This window comes from Orbicella faveolata, unplaced genomic scaffold, assembly GCF_042242905.1.
Source record: "Orbicella faveolata isolate gen_17 unplaced genomic scaffold, um_ofav_v1 contig_35, whole genome shotgun sequence".
NCBI lineage: Eukaryota > Metazoa > Cnidaria > Anthozoa > Scleractinia > Merulinidae > Orbicella > Orbicella faveolata.
This window is the reverse complement of record NW_028301564.1, coordinates 5,229,952-5,247,688: the sequence shown is the minus strand read 5'-3', so window position 1 is coordinate 5,247,688 and position 17,737 is coordinate 5,229,952. Positions and strand designations below refer to the sequence as shown.

Sequence of the window (17,737 nt, the reverse complement as noted above, 5' to 3'; positions counted from 1 at the left end):
GTCCGCAGTCCGCAGTCCGCAGTCCGCAGTCCGCAGTCCGCAGTCCGCAGTCCGCAGTCCGCAGTCCGCAGTCCGCAGTCCGCAGTCCGCAGTCCGCAGTCCGCAGTCCGCAGTCCGCAGTCCGCAGTCCGCAGTCCGCAGTCCGCAGTCCGCAGTCCGCAGTCCGCAGTCCGCAGTCCGCAGTCCGCAGTCCGCAGTCCGCAGTCCGCAGTCCGCAGTCCACAGTCCGCAGTCCGCAGTCCGCAGTCCATGTTTTATACTGACCGTGTAAATCGACACAAACGATGCTTGTTCCGTCGGTATGTGAGGCGACGTGCTTTTATCACCAAAAGTTGTTTTCGAACACGACTTTGAATCGCCTTGGCTTTGGGGTAACAGCTACAGGGCATTTTGACTTCCGCACAAGTCATGTGGAAAGATCATATAAATGCCTCTCATTTGCATCACTGCTCGCAAATTTTGGTCATAAGTAGGGTCAAAGGTTTGGAAAGCGCGCCGCACACCCCCACCCAATTTTTCTGGGTGTACCCCCGGGCATCACTGGTAGTATACTGTAACATGTATGTGAGCCAATTTCGGGTTTTTACCTTTGGATTACATTGCTATACAAATTAGAAACCTTAACCTTGAAAAGGGCTATTTAGTTCGATGAAACCTAAAAATGAAATCTCCAAGGAGATTTTGTTTGGTATTTTCACGAGAAGATCCCAAACAAGACGATAAACGCAAGAACTATTTCGGCGTTATAACCTCTTTAAATATTATTTTTTGTCACGATAATCCAATATCTAGAAACAACAACAACATTGAAACAGTGCCATCTTTATACGGTATGCAGTCCGTACTAGCAGCAGGGGCACCTGATTCACGACGCCACTAAAATATCCACTGGACCCTTTTTTTTAAAAAAAAAAATCTAAAACTGTCAGATGCAAAGTTAAGTCTCATTTATATTAAGGCCTTCATTTTGTACTTCCGAAAAAAAATGTCGTATTTTTTAAGAATCAAAGTAAGTCCGGCGAAAGGCTTCCAGAAGTTACTTAAGTTTGGAATATAGAAACCCTTGCAAAAATCTTGTACATGTGGCATTTCCACTAGCTCTTTTTTTATATGGAAAGTAGTAATGTTCTTAAAAAAGAGCCACCTATTAAATGGATGTCATTTAAAACGTTTTGAAGACTCTTCCTGTATGGAAATTGCTTAATTTTAAAAAGACGGCGTTCTAGAAACGCTTATGTTACAGCTTTTTACTTCATTGCTTTTTTGTGACGCCTTGTCTCTGCCTCCCTGTGGTTTCTAACCTGACGTGCGTGTTCTTCTAATGAAAGGACCTACTAATCGTAAAAATACCAATTTTATACCTTTTTGTTAAGCTGTCTTTCGCGGGGCAACTTGTCTCTACTACTTACGAGCTATGTTTCAAGCTTGGCGTCAGTTCGTTATGGCCCTACTTGTGTCATAACTCTTTTTCTTTCTTTACAATTTTCTTTTATTTTGATTAGTATGTATATTCAGGGGTTAATGTTTGGCCAGTTTTGTTCCTTTTGAGTCTGCAGCAAACTAGCTTGCGGAAATATCAGCCTTAGCCAGACTGTTAAATCACCAAGTAATTTCAAGGTCAATCTGAAAAACATCGTACTGTAAAAATATTAAACTGAACGAATTAATAAAATCGCACTAAAATTGGTGAAATCTTCAACTAGCATGTAGTGTGATGTTTTTGCTTTCCCTTTCTTTCACTTCCTTGTTGCGGGTATTGAGTTATTTAGTTTAAAAAAAAACAAAAACGAATTACATCCTTATAGTTATGTAGATTCTCCTGTTTTTCTGTATAAGCTGAAAGAACAGTATTTATTCGTTTCGCTAGTTTGTGAGGCTGTTTCTTCGGCTGAATTTAGTTAGATGAAACCAGATTAATGGAATAATTATTTCGAAGTCATAAACGCTATCGAATTCACACAAAACCACACAAACTTTTCAATTTAATCTTTACATTTTATTTGTTTGCTATGATAATCCATTAGGTTACAGTATTTTCGTCATCCGGGGTGATAATCGTCATATAACATTGTTTTAATCAGTCCTTTAATTATACTTGTTTATTTTCCTTTTTCTTCATTGTAATCGTCGGATGCTTTCCTCTCCAGTCCCCCGCATGCAACGGTTCTTTTAAGATCACGAAGATTCATTGCGCCTCTCTCAATCTGCAGCTGTAAGGAAAACAACCAAAGAATTAGGAAAATATGTTTGAGGTATTACTAGAGACACTTCGTTAACCTAAGGATCCAGTATATGTGCTAACACGTTTGGGTATTACCTTTCCGGTCTTTTTCAGATCAGGCCTAAGCTTGGAATATCCCTTTGAATATTGATTAAACTAAAACATAGTTAAAGAAAAAAAACAATCCCTCTATCTTCAGCCACTGCTTTCCCTCGGAACACTCAAAATTTATTATTTTTTTTCAATGCTATGTTACCCAGATTTAAATCAGTTGTGTTTATTAAACGTTTGGGGAAACGATAGTACGATACAAACCTTTCTTTCCAACTCTCTTTTCTTTCCTGGTAGAGGCGGGCTAAACGCGTGACTATTAGTAACGAGATTTGCGAGCAGAAAAAGAGCGGCAAGAACTAACACAGTTTGGGCCTTCATTCCTTCAATGCTTGAAAACGGCAAAAGTAGACAATCAGTATTTCGATCGACTTCTCTTAAGTTTGTATGGGTAGAGATATTTCGCTTTTATTTCCTTTCATGGAAAATTAAGCATCAAACTTCCGCTATTAAATTAACAATATGGGTACAAAAGAAGATCAGCCCTATCTAGATTACATGGTTTTAATTGTATTTTTGGGCATCAAAAACGAACATTATTCTACCTCGAATTCAAATGATCACTCTTTAAACGACAGGCTATACTGGGTAAATTCTGACATGCGCCCTAAAACACACTCGTCGTGCAACCTTCTGACAGAGACAAGTCTCTACTCGAGTCCAACTTACGCCGACTTGCAACTACTTGCGAGTTCGTTTGGCCAGGGCTTCAAAATAAAGAAGCCTCATCATTAGGAAAGTGATCTTGTGCATGCAAAATCTGCTCTTTTTTTTTTTTCCAAGGAAAGTGCTTATCAATTACCGTTTGGAAACATGCCGCTTCCTTAATTAAAGGTCTAGTTTGTTAAAATCGGCACATGCGAAGGTATCATAAATCATGGAAACGTCTTCATCGGTCATTTAATTCAATAATTTAATTTAATTATGTTTTGTAGGAAAACTTGTCCTTGCTTAAGAGTAATATCATGTCCCGATCTAACTTCCTTTAAATATGGAATAATTTTGTGTTCTAAACTCAGCAAAATTAATGCTAGTGCAAAATACAGTTTCGTATCACAAATCCACTCAAATTGCATGATTATCGTGCTAATAAAATGGATGGTTAGAATTTGTACAATCGAACATTTTTAACAAGTGCCTTAGCACTGCCTAAGCTAACAAAATGTAAGGCAACAATCTGGCCGCCCGAGAAACTTGTTTATTTTTCCTTTCGCTCATTGATTACTTTTACGAGCGATGCAAGAATCGAAGTGGAAACTTGACAGATGATTTCCTGGGGAGATGTAATTTAATTCAGCGGTAAAAAAAAAGTTCTCGATCCATACAGGATTGAAACATCCTTGATCTCAGTTCTAAGTACCTGTACAATGATTCTCATCGATGAGTTTCGTCACATAACTATAGGAATAAAATTGACCCTTTTGCATGAATTCCATTGTTTTCTATATATGTAAAAAAAAAAAAAGATTGAAAAATTGATTTGAAAAACCGTTTTATCGGTGTTGTTTCACGGATACCCTGACATTTAGGTATTTCAAACACTGGACTCAATACGGGAGTGATTTAGGTGATATTTGAAAATTCTTCAGGGGAACTCCAAAACAATACTGATAAAACCGGCGCCTTTTACAGCCCCACCTTATACCAAAAAAAGGTGGACAACAATTTTTTGCTTTCAGTTAATATCCAAGTGGAGAACTACAAAGCAAAGCAAAAAAGTCAGTCGATGTTTTCGAATTTTCTCCGTAGATTTATGGGGTATTCGAGTAAAACTTTATCACAGGCTTATATTTACTGCTTTTTATGTTGTTACGCTTTTCCTCTTTTCATGTACTGTCCAACTAGGAAACTGTCTCTATTTTTATGAAGATATTTTCAAGGGGATAAGATAACGAAGAAAGTCATTTAACTGTTTTTGGTCAAATAACCTCTGCAGAATAATTGTCGATCATGAGAGAAAATCCGAAGTGCACTCTGACCTTGCCGCTCTCTCAGAATTTCACATTCACCGTATCATATGAATTGCTTTTCTCCTTTACGCTCTCTCCCTTCTCCTTGCATTCTCAATTTCTACGAACCAAACAAAACGGTAAACTGCAGATATGTATGTTTCTGCGTCATAGATGTTGTCCAACTGACACAAAACCAAACAAAAATAATTACTTTTACATTCCTTGATTTTTATTTCTTTCACACGATAATCCATTAAGTTACACTTTCTGTGTGGTGATTATCTTAAAAGCAGCCCTTTAGTTTACATGGTTATTTGTCCTTTTCTTCGTTGTAATTGTCGAATTCTCTCCTCTCCATTCCTTTGCTTCTTTTCACTTCCGGGAAGTTCTTTAATTCTCTCTCAACCTGCCAGAAAAAAAAAAAGTGCAAACAGAAGAAAAACAAAATGTTCAAAAAGGATTCAATTCCCAAGAAGACTGTTTCTCAGTGGTCCAGTTTTTCAAACATCCCTTGTTCCCCCCACGCATATAGGTACTATAGCTTCATTTCGTCTGCCATGAAAGCTAAATTAGCTGGTTAAAGAAGCCAAACATACACAATTTTAGAGAATGTTAGAGGCGTTGTTAGACACATCCCATCCACAATACAAAAACACACGTTTCTCAGTTAAACAAAACTTCTGTTTTAATATTCAGTGATGCATCACCCATGCATGCCCATAGGTTATTTTAACCAGAATAATTTTTACGCGGAAAGCTATACCAGCTGGACAGACAGGCCAAAGATGCATAAAGCCTCACAAGGTTAAATTCGTATCCTAAATAACTTTTTTAAGAGACCAAACTAGCATTCATTTGATAACCAAACAGTTCAAAACCTTTTCTTGGTGTTCCCGTTTTCGTGGTGTTCCTGGACCAATGCATTCACTCTCAGCCACCAACGTTGTGAGCATTAGAACAGCAGTAAGAAATACAACAGATTGGATCTTCATTTTTAAACAACTTGAAAACGACTGGTGTATGGACAACTCAGCAGTTACTCCAGTTGACTGCCTTAGCTTGCTTGTTTTCTCGAGCTCTTTATATTAATTATATGTGTAAGTCGGAAGAGTCAATATTACATTACCGACAACTTCTTTTACAACTCGCCGTCGGCCTTTCATTAATTAAGAAATCTTATACATGCGGCTTCTCTACTCTTCTTTGAAATAGAAAGTGCTAATTAATTTTATAAAATTACCTTTACTGCGGATTTAATTTATAAACTTTTACCTTTTTTGTTTTACAACTTGTCCCCGCCTCGCCATAATCATTTTTGCAAATCTTATACCCGTGGAAAGCTCGATAATTGAAAGAAATACCAACTATAAAACCTACCTTATGGAATCATCTATTTTTTAATTTTTTTTCCCCTAACTGGTAATTTCAGTGTAGGGCAACTGGTTTCGTCCTTGTAATTAATTTGTTTCGTTTAATGACATTTTTTTATTTAATATAAATATAATCTTGTAGAATACTTTGGCGGCCTTGTCAAAGAAACCGACTTTAACTTGAGTATTTTCGACAACTTGCTTTCTGGCTAAAATTTCAACCGAAATTCGTCATCTTTATTGTGTTAAATTACGCCAAATTACGCCAAAAGAAAAATAAAGTGAAAGCTGAACTGACTTGATTTTTACATGGTTGAGTTTTTTAATGCTTTAAGAGTGAACAACGATTTCTTAGTTGCAGACAACATTTGAAAGTGGAGTAAAACACTTATTTAAAGGTACATTTTGTACAAGCTGTAACTCCGAAAAGCAGCTAGACAAGTTAGACAAGATCATAAGATGCTGGTTGCCAAATTTTCAAACGATAGCTCAGTCTTCTCCATCCACAGAGTGCTAATTTCATCTACTGTCTTATTAACAGTGACTTTTCACATGGAAATAAACTTTTTGAAAAATACGCCTTTTCAGGAGACCAAAAGGTATAGCTTGATAAGCGATGGTTTCAGTCCAAACCTTTTCTCGCAACTCTCTCGTTCCTGGCTGAAAGAGTTCACACTCGGCGACCAACGTTGTGAGTATCACGACAGTAGTAAGAGCTACAACAGCCTGGATCTTCATCTTGAAACAACTTGAAAACGACAACAGTGGACAAGCCAGCACTTTGCTCCAGTTGAGTGTCTTAGCTTGTTAATTTTGCTTTTTCTTTATGGTGTTTTTACAATATAAATTCAATTACCGGTAATTTCTTTTCATGGGACAACTCGCCGTCTGCCTATCATTGGGAAATCTTATACATGCGGACTTCCCGGCTACTCTTTTTGGCATAGAAAGTGCTAATTAATTTTGTAAAATTACCTTTACCGTCCTTTACTGAATCTAATTTTTCAGCAATGTGAACTTATCTCTTCTTCGCTATAATCATCAGTAGAGAAATCTCATACCCGTGGATAGCTCGATCATGAAAATGAAATATTTATAATAATAATAACTACTTTATGAAAACATCTATTTTGCAAACTTTTTACTTAAGAGCCGATTCCTGTAAATACCGAGAATGAGATGACAGTCGCGAAATTTTGGATTTCTTCATATTTTGCCAAGATAACCTCTATGGTGAGTTGTTTGCGAAAATACCATTCAAAGGTCCTGAAGCGCTTTAGTTTTTTCGAAATCGAGGAAAGTCCGAAAATCGCCATTTTAGCTGCCTGCCGCCGCCGAAAATGACCGAAAAATGTGCATTTTCTTTTCGCTCGTACAGGTCAACGCGATGATATCTATCAATATACTTTGGGTAGCTCATAGTGCATGTCTTGCTGTTTCTAAAGTATTAATTTGATTAGCAAAAACTCCAAGTGTTATAATATTTTAGGGCGATACAAGTACCTTCATCGAAGCTCGTGAGCGAAAGGGCTAATTTTAGCTAATTTCAATACAATCAAAAGCCCACTGGTACATTGAATTTGAAATCGAACCTAAATTTTCTAAAAGCCCATACTTCATATTATGTTGTGTGAAAGTCTCTTCCGCGGCCCGAAAAAAGTACCCTGTCGAGAGCAATAAACGTGTGGTACATTTTGAGAAATTCGTCATTCGTGAAACCAACATGGAACTTGGAAAGTTACCTTCATCAAGAACAAAAATAAGTGAATGGAAGCCTTATTCGTCAATAAAGATGCTCGTAATCCGGTTTTTTTCCTTTTAGATTGACCACATGATTAACTTTGGCAAACATTTGGAATTAAATAAATATAGACGCTGCTTTTGGTACTTTGTAATGTTATGCAAATTTATTTCGATCACCGGCACGTGCATACATCGCCCGAAACTGATTTGACTTCCGCCTACTGTATTTGTCTTTTTGAAGGTTACAACTGTAGCACACATTATTCGTTCAATATCGGCAGTTGTAATTTTTGTGGAAGACCCACAGCCGAACCTGACTTCAAAAGAAAAAAAGACATTTTGAAACGTGAAACTTGAGTAATCAATCAATCGATTACAGTTGCACCATCATGTTTGGCGTAAATATTCGAGCACAACCATTTCATGTAAATAGGCACACTCTACTTTAAAAATAACCGTCTCATTGCAGCATTTCTTGAAATCCTGGTCTGAGACCAGGTAATGATGACAAAGCGCGAGCAGATGGCGAAACCTCATGATCAGCAGTCGCAAAGTTGTGGCATAATATGGCAAGATAATTCGACCGTTGTATTTCTTACCCGTGTGCTTGCAATTCTAATGGGTACAATTGCCCCTGTTTTTTACCACCAGATTTATAGATGAATCGTTCGTTTCCTATCACCTAATATGGCCCATACCTCCGAATAAAACACATACTGTGACATCATTTTGCTGCGAATGTTCCAACAGTCGTCCGCCACTTGCAAAACTATGGTTGGCCATTCGCTTCAAAATTACGACCGAGTATACGCGGGTTTTTCTGCCACGTATACTTGTTTACGTGCGTTACGTATGGGCTTTAAGCTCATATATACGACCATTTAGATCGCCTATATACGCATTTTTAAAGGGCCACATATTTGCGTAAATTCAAGCGCGGGGATAGGCGAAATCAATGCCCAAATATACGCGTCCTACAAGGACCCATATATACGCGTGCTAAAATGCGCGTATATGCGGGTCTCGTAAATTACGTTTTATATGCCAGCACGAAATGTGCCTTTTAAGAGAATGGCTGTTCGTGTATGATAGCAATGAAAATTACTTTAACTAGGAATCGTCAATATGGCGGCAGTGGTGAAATGCCTTTTCTTGGTCTATCTGCTATTAAATGTTTGTTACTGCAGCTCTCCAGTGAATGAACTTCTAGAAACAGTTATGCGTGTTTTGAATGACTGTTCAAGATTTTATCCTAACGCTAATCGTCGTGAAGTTGCTGTGGATTACTCTGTACATCGTTTAGTGGCCTGCCTAGCTTCGCGGTTTTTAGGCGGTTTTTTTTTTTGAACGCGCTAAGAACGCGATAACGAGCGCCAAATGCGGGGTAGCCACGAGGAGCCTGGAGGGTTCCTGCTCGTTTTCGCGGCTTTGTCGCTTTGTGCGCTCGCGCTCAAATTGCTTAAAAAATAGCTAAACCGCCAAGCTACGCAGGCTAATCCTTTAGTTGACTCATTGGACAGAGGTACCCAGGCGAATGCTGAGAGGATACGGCCTCTAGAATCGCTGGTGAGACAAATGCAATATTTACTACTTAGATGGGAAATGTTTGCATTAAGAGCAGTTTCATGCACCGCAGTGTACTCCCATTAGGGCTTTGCCAACTGTATCAGCTTCTAATGGAAGAGTGGGTCGTCCAGCCTATGATATATCAATACCTCAAGGGGAGTTTTAGGGAACAGAATGTGAATTTAGTGTAAGTCCTATTGGGTCTTCACCAGATAATTCGTCTGGTTGGTTGTTATCATCAAATGTGTCCCTGACAGCTAGTATTTCCAGTATTACGTACATCTTGTAAAATCACTGCGTTCACCCACATTGGTTGTGCGTACAGCATGGTTATTCCATGCCTCAACTAGGAGGTTTAACTGGTTGTTAATTCTGGAAAGAAATATGTAATGCAAACAGAACAGATCGATTATGCTGGTCGACTCCAGGATGCCATTTTCTTCCATCTGGTAGAACAGAGTGTAGTAGAACTGACCGACTTCAATAAAGACTTCTCTCCAGAGACGCTCAATTCACTGGTTGTGTACAGACAACCCAGCAATTTTGCTTCCCCTATTAAATCCCCTGTGCCATAGCATAGCTCTTCCTACCTCTAAATCGTCATCCCCTTCGTCTGAATACACTCTAGAGGGCAACCCATAACTTTACACAGCAGCTAAGAAGAGAGCGAGCCCAGTCGCAGCAGAATTGTTTGTTGCACAACTGTAAGTCTAAAGCCCTGTCAAAATTACCATGTATTACAAACCTCCAACTGATAAGGCAGTGTTGTCCATCAATGTGCCAGAGAGCATCAGGTCCCCTGACGCTGTCAACACGCCTTGTGATGGTATTGAACCACCTCAAATCAGACCCTGCTGGGTCAGTTCGAAAAAAACTTTCCCTTACACGCTGACGCTGAACATAGATATTTCTACTTCACAAATGACCCAGCATGATACTGATACCAGAATTGGAAAACCCACGTCAGTCTTATTTCTCGAATCATCAGGGCCGGGTTGTTCGAAAGCCGGTTAACGCTAACCCAGGATTAAAAGTTTATAACCCAAATATATAATTTTCTCTATAAAAATGTCTTCCACTGCTTATGCTTTATGTAGTTTGCGATTATTCAAGTTCAAAACTGAACTGCAAACATTTCCCATCTATGTAGTAAGTATTGAATTTGTCTCACCAGCAATTCAAGAGGTAGAATTCTCTCAGCATTCGCTTGGACACCTCTGTCCTAAACGGTGAACAGAATCCACAGTAACTTCACGACGAACGATCAAGTTCTCTGCCATGTTACGATTAGCGTGAGGATAAAATCTTGAAAAGTCATTCAAAAGACGCATAACTGTTTCTAGAAGTTCAGTCACTGGGGGAGCTGAAGTAACAAACATTTAATAGCAGATATACTATGACAAGGCCTTTCATCACTGCCGCCATATTGCCGAGTTTTAGTTAAAGTAATTTTCATTGCTATCATACACGAACATCCGTTCTCTTAACAAGGCACATTTCGTGCTAGCATATACAACGTAATTTACGAGACCCGCATATACGCGCATTTTAGCACGCGTATATATGGGTCCTTGTAGGACGCGCATATTTGGGCATTTATTTCGCATATCCTCGCGCTTGAATTTACGCAAATATGTGGCCCTTTAAAAATGCGTATATAGGCGATCTAAATGGTCGTATGTATGAGCTTAAAGCCCATACGTAACGTATGTAAACAAGTATACGCGGCAGAAAAACCCGCGTATAGCCTGTCGTAATTTTGAAACGAATGGCCAACCATATAAAACATATAAAGCAGCAAGACAGACAACCACAAATGTTTCTTAGTCAATCGCACTACGCTGTCCAGATTTCTTCCTTACAAAGTTTCCAGACTTCGCTCCCTTTGAAAATTCCACGACTTCGCCGTTCTGTTAGCCAGTCCGAATAACTGTCATGGTGTTAGTTGAGTGAGTACTTGACTTTTGTTTGGTGGTTCATGTTCAGACAAATCGGCAAATGTGGATTGCGTGACAAACACGTGACAAACAGCCACTTGCGAAATCGGTGAAGACGACGGCGAGTAAATCCAAACTGTTTGCTCGTGCAAGTAAGGTAGTTCGCATTGTCAGCCTAACTAAACATTTTTGGACGAAATTGGAAGATGTAGGGAGGAAGGGGGTGTTGTTTAATTCTGTAAAAGGACAGAACTCGACGAATCACAAAGCCGCGGGTCCAGCTATCACGGCATGTCTACGTAGATTAACTGCAAATATTACCGCGTTCACAAAAGTTGTACAACACACCTTTCCTCTTTACCTTTAAAATACATGTTTGTCGTTTGTGCTTTTTGAATAGAAACGCACCGTTGATAGTGCTGGGATATAAAAAGAGCAAAAGAAGCCTAGAGGGCATCGGATTTTAGTTACGCGGTGTGCGTTTACATACATATTCACGCCTGTTGCTTTCTGCTAAACTATATAAACTATAATATGGTCGCTTTCCATTCGACCAAAAGTTCTGAAATTTTCGAAACAGGCATGAATGGTACGGATATTTCCTGGGAAAGGTTCCAGAAAATCCGGAAATTTTGGGTCGAATGGAAAGCGCCCATATTTATACCTCCTTAGCCGAGAATTCGCGGGTAGCAGAAAAATCAGACAGTCAGAAGAGCTAAAATTTTCCTTTATTTTACCTTGAGAATTCACAATTATGGACGAAGCGAACTTCTACATCCATAATTAGGCGGTATAAAATAGTTAGCATTATGTATTGTAGCCTTATTTTGCACATTTTAGAGGCAAAAGTAAGAGCGAATGTATGGACTGCCCACCGGGACAAAAAAATTGTCTGTTGTAGAGAGGAGTCGCTGTGGAGAGGTGACCGTTTGTGGAGGTTCGACTGTATAGTCTATATAGTTTTAAGAAAGAAAGCAACGAGAGTGAATATGTACGTAAATTCTCAACAGGTACGCATTTAAGACCCTGTCCACACGTGTCCGGATAGGCCTTCTTTTTCCATCCCAGTCTTGTCCCCGGTGCATTTCTATACCAAAAGCACAACGAATATACTTGTGTTTTAAAGTTGAATAGGAAGAGTGTGGGTTTTTATTAACGGTAATAAAGTCGAAACTTTCTACAATGGTCACGTTGGGAACAGAGGAAAGTGGCTTTTATGGAACGGTATCAGTAGGGGTGAAGTGCGACACTGATATTTTCTTGGGATTCAAGATTTTTATCTTAAAAAAAATGCTTAGTGTAACATGTAGATACGTAACACAAACAAAATATATCAATAACACAGAAACTTAACAGAAATAGAGACCAACGACGGGCGGTATAGATCAAGTTTCGTGACCATGTCCAATAAAAAATGGGGTTTTGTAGACAGGGTTCGTCAGTTGTTGATTAACTGGCCGTTTCAGAGAGGTTATTTTGGCAGTTGGGACACGTCTTAGTGGCTGTTGCCGTTGTGTAGAGGTGGCCATTCTAGAGAGGTTAAAATAAGAGTGACCGTCCGCCAGTACGAAAAAAGTGGCCGTTGCAGAAAGATGACCATTTCTGTAGAGGTAGCTGATAGTGGAGCTTCGACTGTAGTTTCCCTTTTTTCACGCAGACGTAGAGAGAAAACACCCTGCCTACATGAGGCGAGCAAGGAACAGTTTTGATTCCCGGTCCACGCCCCCGGCGAGGGGGGCAGACTCCCATATAAAAATGACGGGGGTGCTTTTCCTACCTTTTAGGAGTTAAAAATGAAGTTTAAGTGGCCTTTAGGGCGTTCAGCCTCAAAAGGTCCACAGCAGGAGCTTTTGGGATGCCTTTTAGGCTACTGATCCGAAGAGAAATATGACAGGAGATAATGTGTTATGTAAGAATTGGTATCCCTTAGGAGAGAAAAAATTTCAAGCCACGCCCACAAAACAGGATCTTGGTACCTCTTAAGGGCTCTTTTCAAAATTTCCACGAACACCTCGGTCTTTTTTATATGGGTGTCCCCCTCCCCTCGGGGTCTACGTCGCCATCTTCACTTACTTTGCAAAACGTCATGTGTTCACGATTGTCATGAAATCAACATTTGTCGAATTGTCTGAACTGCGCGACCACCAAACAGAGTCAAGTACTCAACTAACACCATGACAGTTATTCGGACTGGCCAACAGAACGGCGAAGTCTTGGTACTTTACAGGAGAGCGAAGTCTGGAAACTTTGTAAGAAATAGATCTGGACAGCTTTGTGTGATTGACTAAGAAACATTTGTGGTTTTCTGTCTTGCTGCTCACGTTTCGCAAGTGGCGGACGACAGTATGTGTTTTATTGAGAGGTATGTGGCATATTAGGTGATAGGAGACGAACGATTCATCGATAAATCTGGTGGTAAAGACAGGGGTAATTGTACCCATTATATTAGAATTGCAAGCACACGGGTAAAAAAATACAACGGTCGAATTATCTTGCCATATTATGCCACAACTTTGCGACTGCTGATCATGAGGTTTCGCCATCTGCTCGCGCTTTGTCATCATTACCTGGTCTGAGACCAGGATTTCAAGAAATGCTGCAATGAGACGGTTATTTTTAAAGTAGAGTGTGCCTATTTACATGAAATGGTTGTGCGCGAATATTTACGCCAAACATAATGGATGCAACTGTATTCGATTGATTACTCAAGTTTCACCTTTCAAAATGTTTTTTTTTTTCTTGAGGTCAGGTTCGGCTGTAGGTCTTCCACAAAAATTAAAACTGCCGATATTGAACGAATAATGGGTGCTACAGTTGTAACCTTCAAAAAGAAACATACGGTAGGCGGAAGTAAAATCAGTTTCGGGCGATATGCACGTGCCGGTGATCGAAATAAATTTGCATAACATTACAATGTACCGAAAGCAGTGTCTATATTTATTTAATTCCAAATGTTTGCCAAAGTTAATCATGTGGTCAATCTTAAAGGAGAAAAAAAAAAAAACCGGATTGCAAGCATCTTTATTGACGAAAAAGGCTTCCACTCGCTTATTTTTGTTCTTGATGAAGGTAACTTTCCAAGTTCCATGTTGGTTTCACGAATGACGAATTTCTCAAAATGTACCACACGTTTATTGCTCTCGACAGGGTACTTTTTTCGGGCCGCGGAAGAGACTTTCACACAACATAATATGAAGTATGGGCTTTTAGAAAATTTAGGTTCGATTTCAAATTCAATGTACCAGTGGGCTTTTGATTGTATTGAATCGAAATTAGCTAAAATTAGCCCTTTCGCTCACGAGCTTCGATGAAGGTACTTGTATCGGCCTAAAATATTATAACACTTGGAGCTTTTGCTAATCAAATTAATGCTTTAGAAACAACAAGACAAGCACTATGAGCTACCCAAAGTATATTGATAGATATCATCGCGTTGACCTGTACGAGCGAAAAGAAAATGCACAATTTGCGGCCATTTTCGGCGGCGGCAGGCAGCTAAAATGGCGATTTTCGGACTTTCCTCGATTTCGAAAAAACTAAAGCGCTTCAAAACCTTTGAATGGTATTTTCGAAAACAACTCACTATAGAGGTTATTTGAGCAAAATATGGAAAATCCGAAATTTCGCTTTTCGCTTCACTGCTTTCTCTGGCTGGCGTCTTGTCTCTGCTTCGCGTTGTGGCTTCTAACCTGACGTATGTGTAAACTGCCCAGCTAATGAAAGCTGTCAGATGCAAGTCTCATCTAAATTAAGGTTTCCATTCTGTATTTCTGAAGAAAAAAATACTTGTATTTCTACAGAATCAAAGTAAATCTAAAGGGTTGCAGAAGTAATATGGTAATATAGAAAATATAGATTAAAATGGAATATAGAAACCATGCCATTAAGAAATCTTGTCTGACATGCTGGAATTTCCACTCTTTCTTCGCATAGAAAGTAGTAATAACTTATAAAAGAGTTAACTTTTAAAAATATTTCATTTACAACATTTTGGAGTCTCTTTCTGCTCGGAAACTGACTAGTTTTAGAAAGACAACGTTTTAGAAACACGTATTTTACAGCTTTTGCTGCACTGCTATTTTTGTCCGACGCCTTGTCTCTGCTTCCCTGTGGTTTCCAACCTGACGTGCGTGTAGACTGGTCTACTAATGAAAGGACCCATAAATCATACAAACTATACTAGCAATTTAATAAACTTTTTGTTAAGCTGCCTTTCGCGGAGCAACTTGTCTCTACTACTTACCAGTTGTGTTTCAAGCTTGGCGTCAGTTCTGCTTGTGTCCTAACTCTTTTTCTTTCTTTACAATTTTCTTTAATGCTCATTACTATGTATATTCGCTAATGTTTGGCCAGTTGTTTTCCTTAGAGCTATTTTAAAACACATTGTTAAATGACCAAGTCATTTCTAGGTCAATCTGAAAAATATTCTACTGTAAAAAAAAAATATATATATATATGTATATATATATTAAACTGAACGAATTAATACGATCATAGTAATAAACACAATTGTCATTGTGGGTGTTAGGTGTTTTAGGTTAAAGAAACCAAATTACATCCTCATAGTTATGTGGATTCTCCTGTTTTTCTGTATAAGCTGAAAGAACAGTATTTATTCGTTTCGCAAGTTTGTGAAACGTTCTTCAACCGAATATAGTTAAGTAGGTGAAACCAGATTAAATGGAATAATTATTTCAGAGTCCGACGGCATAAACGCTATCGAATTCACGCAAAACCAAACAAAATAATTAATTTAATCTTTACATTTTATTTCTTTGTTACGATAATCCATTAGGTTACAGTATTTTAGTCATCCGGGGTGGGTCATTTATTATATGGAGAAGAGTGTTTTACTGGGAACTAAACCACTCGTAGATTCCATACACCACTTCATCCGGGACCCGAGTGGCGTATTTTCCGTATGTCACCTTTGTGAGTGTCGTATCGTTCAATGAAGTCACGATTCCCGCCTTTTGCTTTTGTTGAATTGGTTTCTCCATATAATAAAAAGAACATTACACGTTGGCTCGAAGATATGAATTTTATGTTCTCGTGGCAAGAACAATATCTCACGAGTGAGCTTCGCTCACTCGTGAGATATTGTTCTTGCCACGTGAACATAAAATTCATATCTTCTCGCCACCGTGTAATATCCTCTATATAATATTGTCTTAATCAGTCCTTTCAGTATACTTGTTTATTTTCCCTTTTCTTCGTTGTAATCGTCGAATGCTTTCCTCTCCAGTCCCCCGCATGCAACAGTTCTTTTAAGATCACGAAGATTCATTGCGCCTCTCTCAATCTGCAGCTGTAAGGAAAACAACCACAGAATTTGGAAAATATGTTTGAGGTATTACTAGAGACACTTCGCTAGCCTAAGGATCCAGTATATGTGTTAACACGTTTGGGTATTACCTTTCCGATCTTTTTCAGATCGTAAGCTTGGAATATCCCTTTGAAGCCCATTATTCATCGCAAAACATAGTTCCATTCAAGCGTGTCGTGTTGATTCACGTTCATTTCCCAGCGATGCAACCGGCAAGTGTTCGTTGTTGTTGTCCTTCAAATTCGGGCATATAGCCCTAAAGCTCCCAGTAGTCTTGGCAGTAGTACAGGATTCAGTTGCCATTAAACGGTAAATGAAAACTTACGATTTTCTTCTTCTCCTAGTGCTACCTCTGCGGCAGAATTTATTGAAGGGTCAGGACGACGGCTACCGTTAATTTCTGCAGACCGGCGCCATTATTTACTTTTGGAGTCTCTCAAGTCTTGAGAATTGATCAACTTTAACGCAACCTTCACCTCAAAACTGGATCTAGAGTGTACACAAGTATTAAAGGAAGTTATTTGCCACTACTCAGGAGGTCAACAAACAAACCTGAACGGAAGAAGATGTATTTTCACCGGGTGCCAGGGTTATGCAAATATGTAAACACACTGACTGTGGTAGATTTTAATCTGTTCTCGCGTGCAATCCAAGGAGATACCCATCGGTTTGAACTTATAGAACGGTTTATTAAGGTATTAAATTTACTGTGATGTGCTTTTTAGACTTCATTTAGACCCAACTTTTGACATTTTCCCCGTCAAATTTGGCTAAATTTTAGTAGGTGATCAAAGGCCTCGGAGTAGGGTGTCTTCCAGCCTCGCTGGTCGGGTAAGCTTAGAATTTTTCGAAAAGTTTCCATATTTCGTCAGTCAAAGTAATGAATGTACCCTAAAATTCGTATGAAAACGAAATTCCGTGAGCTGCATTTTAGGCGACGTAGCACGCTTCACAAAATCTGTGAATTTTACCTTTCTGATCACGGTCGGCAACCGCCAATCAGTTCGGCCAAAATTCAATTTTGGCTCGTAGCAAAGCAAAAATAAGGAATTGGAAAATAATAAATTGCTTTTTTATATATATGTGTCAAACCCTTTTCACTGACAAAAAATGAAGGAAAATTATTTTTGGTCCCGAAGTCGAGTGGACCGCTTTTAGCGGGACTGCCACTTAAATCAGTTGTGTTTATTAAACGTTTGGGGGAACGATAGTACGATACAAACCTTTCTTTCCAACTCTCTTTTCTTTCCTGGAACAGGCCCCGAAATGCCGCGACTATCAGTAACGAGATTTGTGAGAAGAAAAAGAGCGGCGAGAACTACAACAGCTTGGGACTTCATTCCTTCAATGCTGAAAACGATAACACTAGACAAGTCAGTACTTCGCTCCAGTTGACTTTCTTAGCTTGGTTGTTTTCTCTTTTTATTATATGGCTGTGTCTCACAAGGACTGGGAACTACCGAATTCACGAATTTGATTGGCTGAAATCGATATTGACCGCGGTCTAGATT

The 17,737-nt window shown here is 39.1% G+C and overlaps 3 long non-coding RNA genes across 5 annotated transcripts in view; all 3 read right to left on the bottom strand.

Moving 5' to 3' along the window:
• LOC149102739 (uncharacterized) overlaps positions 1-17,641 on the bottom strand; it is a 33,501-nt gene extending 15,860 nt beyond the window's left edge. Inside the window, exon 1 of the long non-coding RNA XR_016201868.1 lies at positions 17,450-17,641. This is a non-coding gene — a long non-coding RNA (uncharacterized LOC149102739). The remainder of the gene's footprint in view (positions 1-17,449) is intronic.
• On the bottom strand, positions 1,975-6,484 carry LOC149102741 (uncharacterized). 3 transcript variants are annotated; one of them, XR_016201862.1, is made up of 3 exons: positions 6,288-6,484; positions 2,537-4,690; positions 1,975-2,210 (listed from the first exon to the last, which is right to left on the bottom strand). It is a non-coding gene; the product is annotated as an uncharacterized LOC149102741 (long non-coding RNA). The 3 variants fall into 3 exon arrangements; XR_016201861.1 differs by lacking the exon at positions 6,288-6,484 and adding an exon at positions 5,163-5,398; XR_016201860.1 differs by lacking the exon at positions 6,288-6,484 and having other exon boundaries at positions 2,537-2,754.
• Positions 15,728-16,653, bottom strand: LOC149102740 (uncharacterized). The gene is made up of 2 exons (XR_016202011.1): positions 16,316-16,653; positions 15,728-16,208 (listed from the first exon to the last, which is right to left on the bottom strand). It is a non-coding gene; the product is annotated as an uncharacterized LOC149102740 (long non-coding RNA).
• Positions 17,642-17,737: the final 96 nt, after the last annotated feature.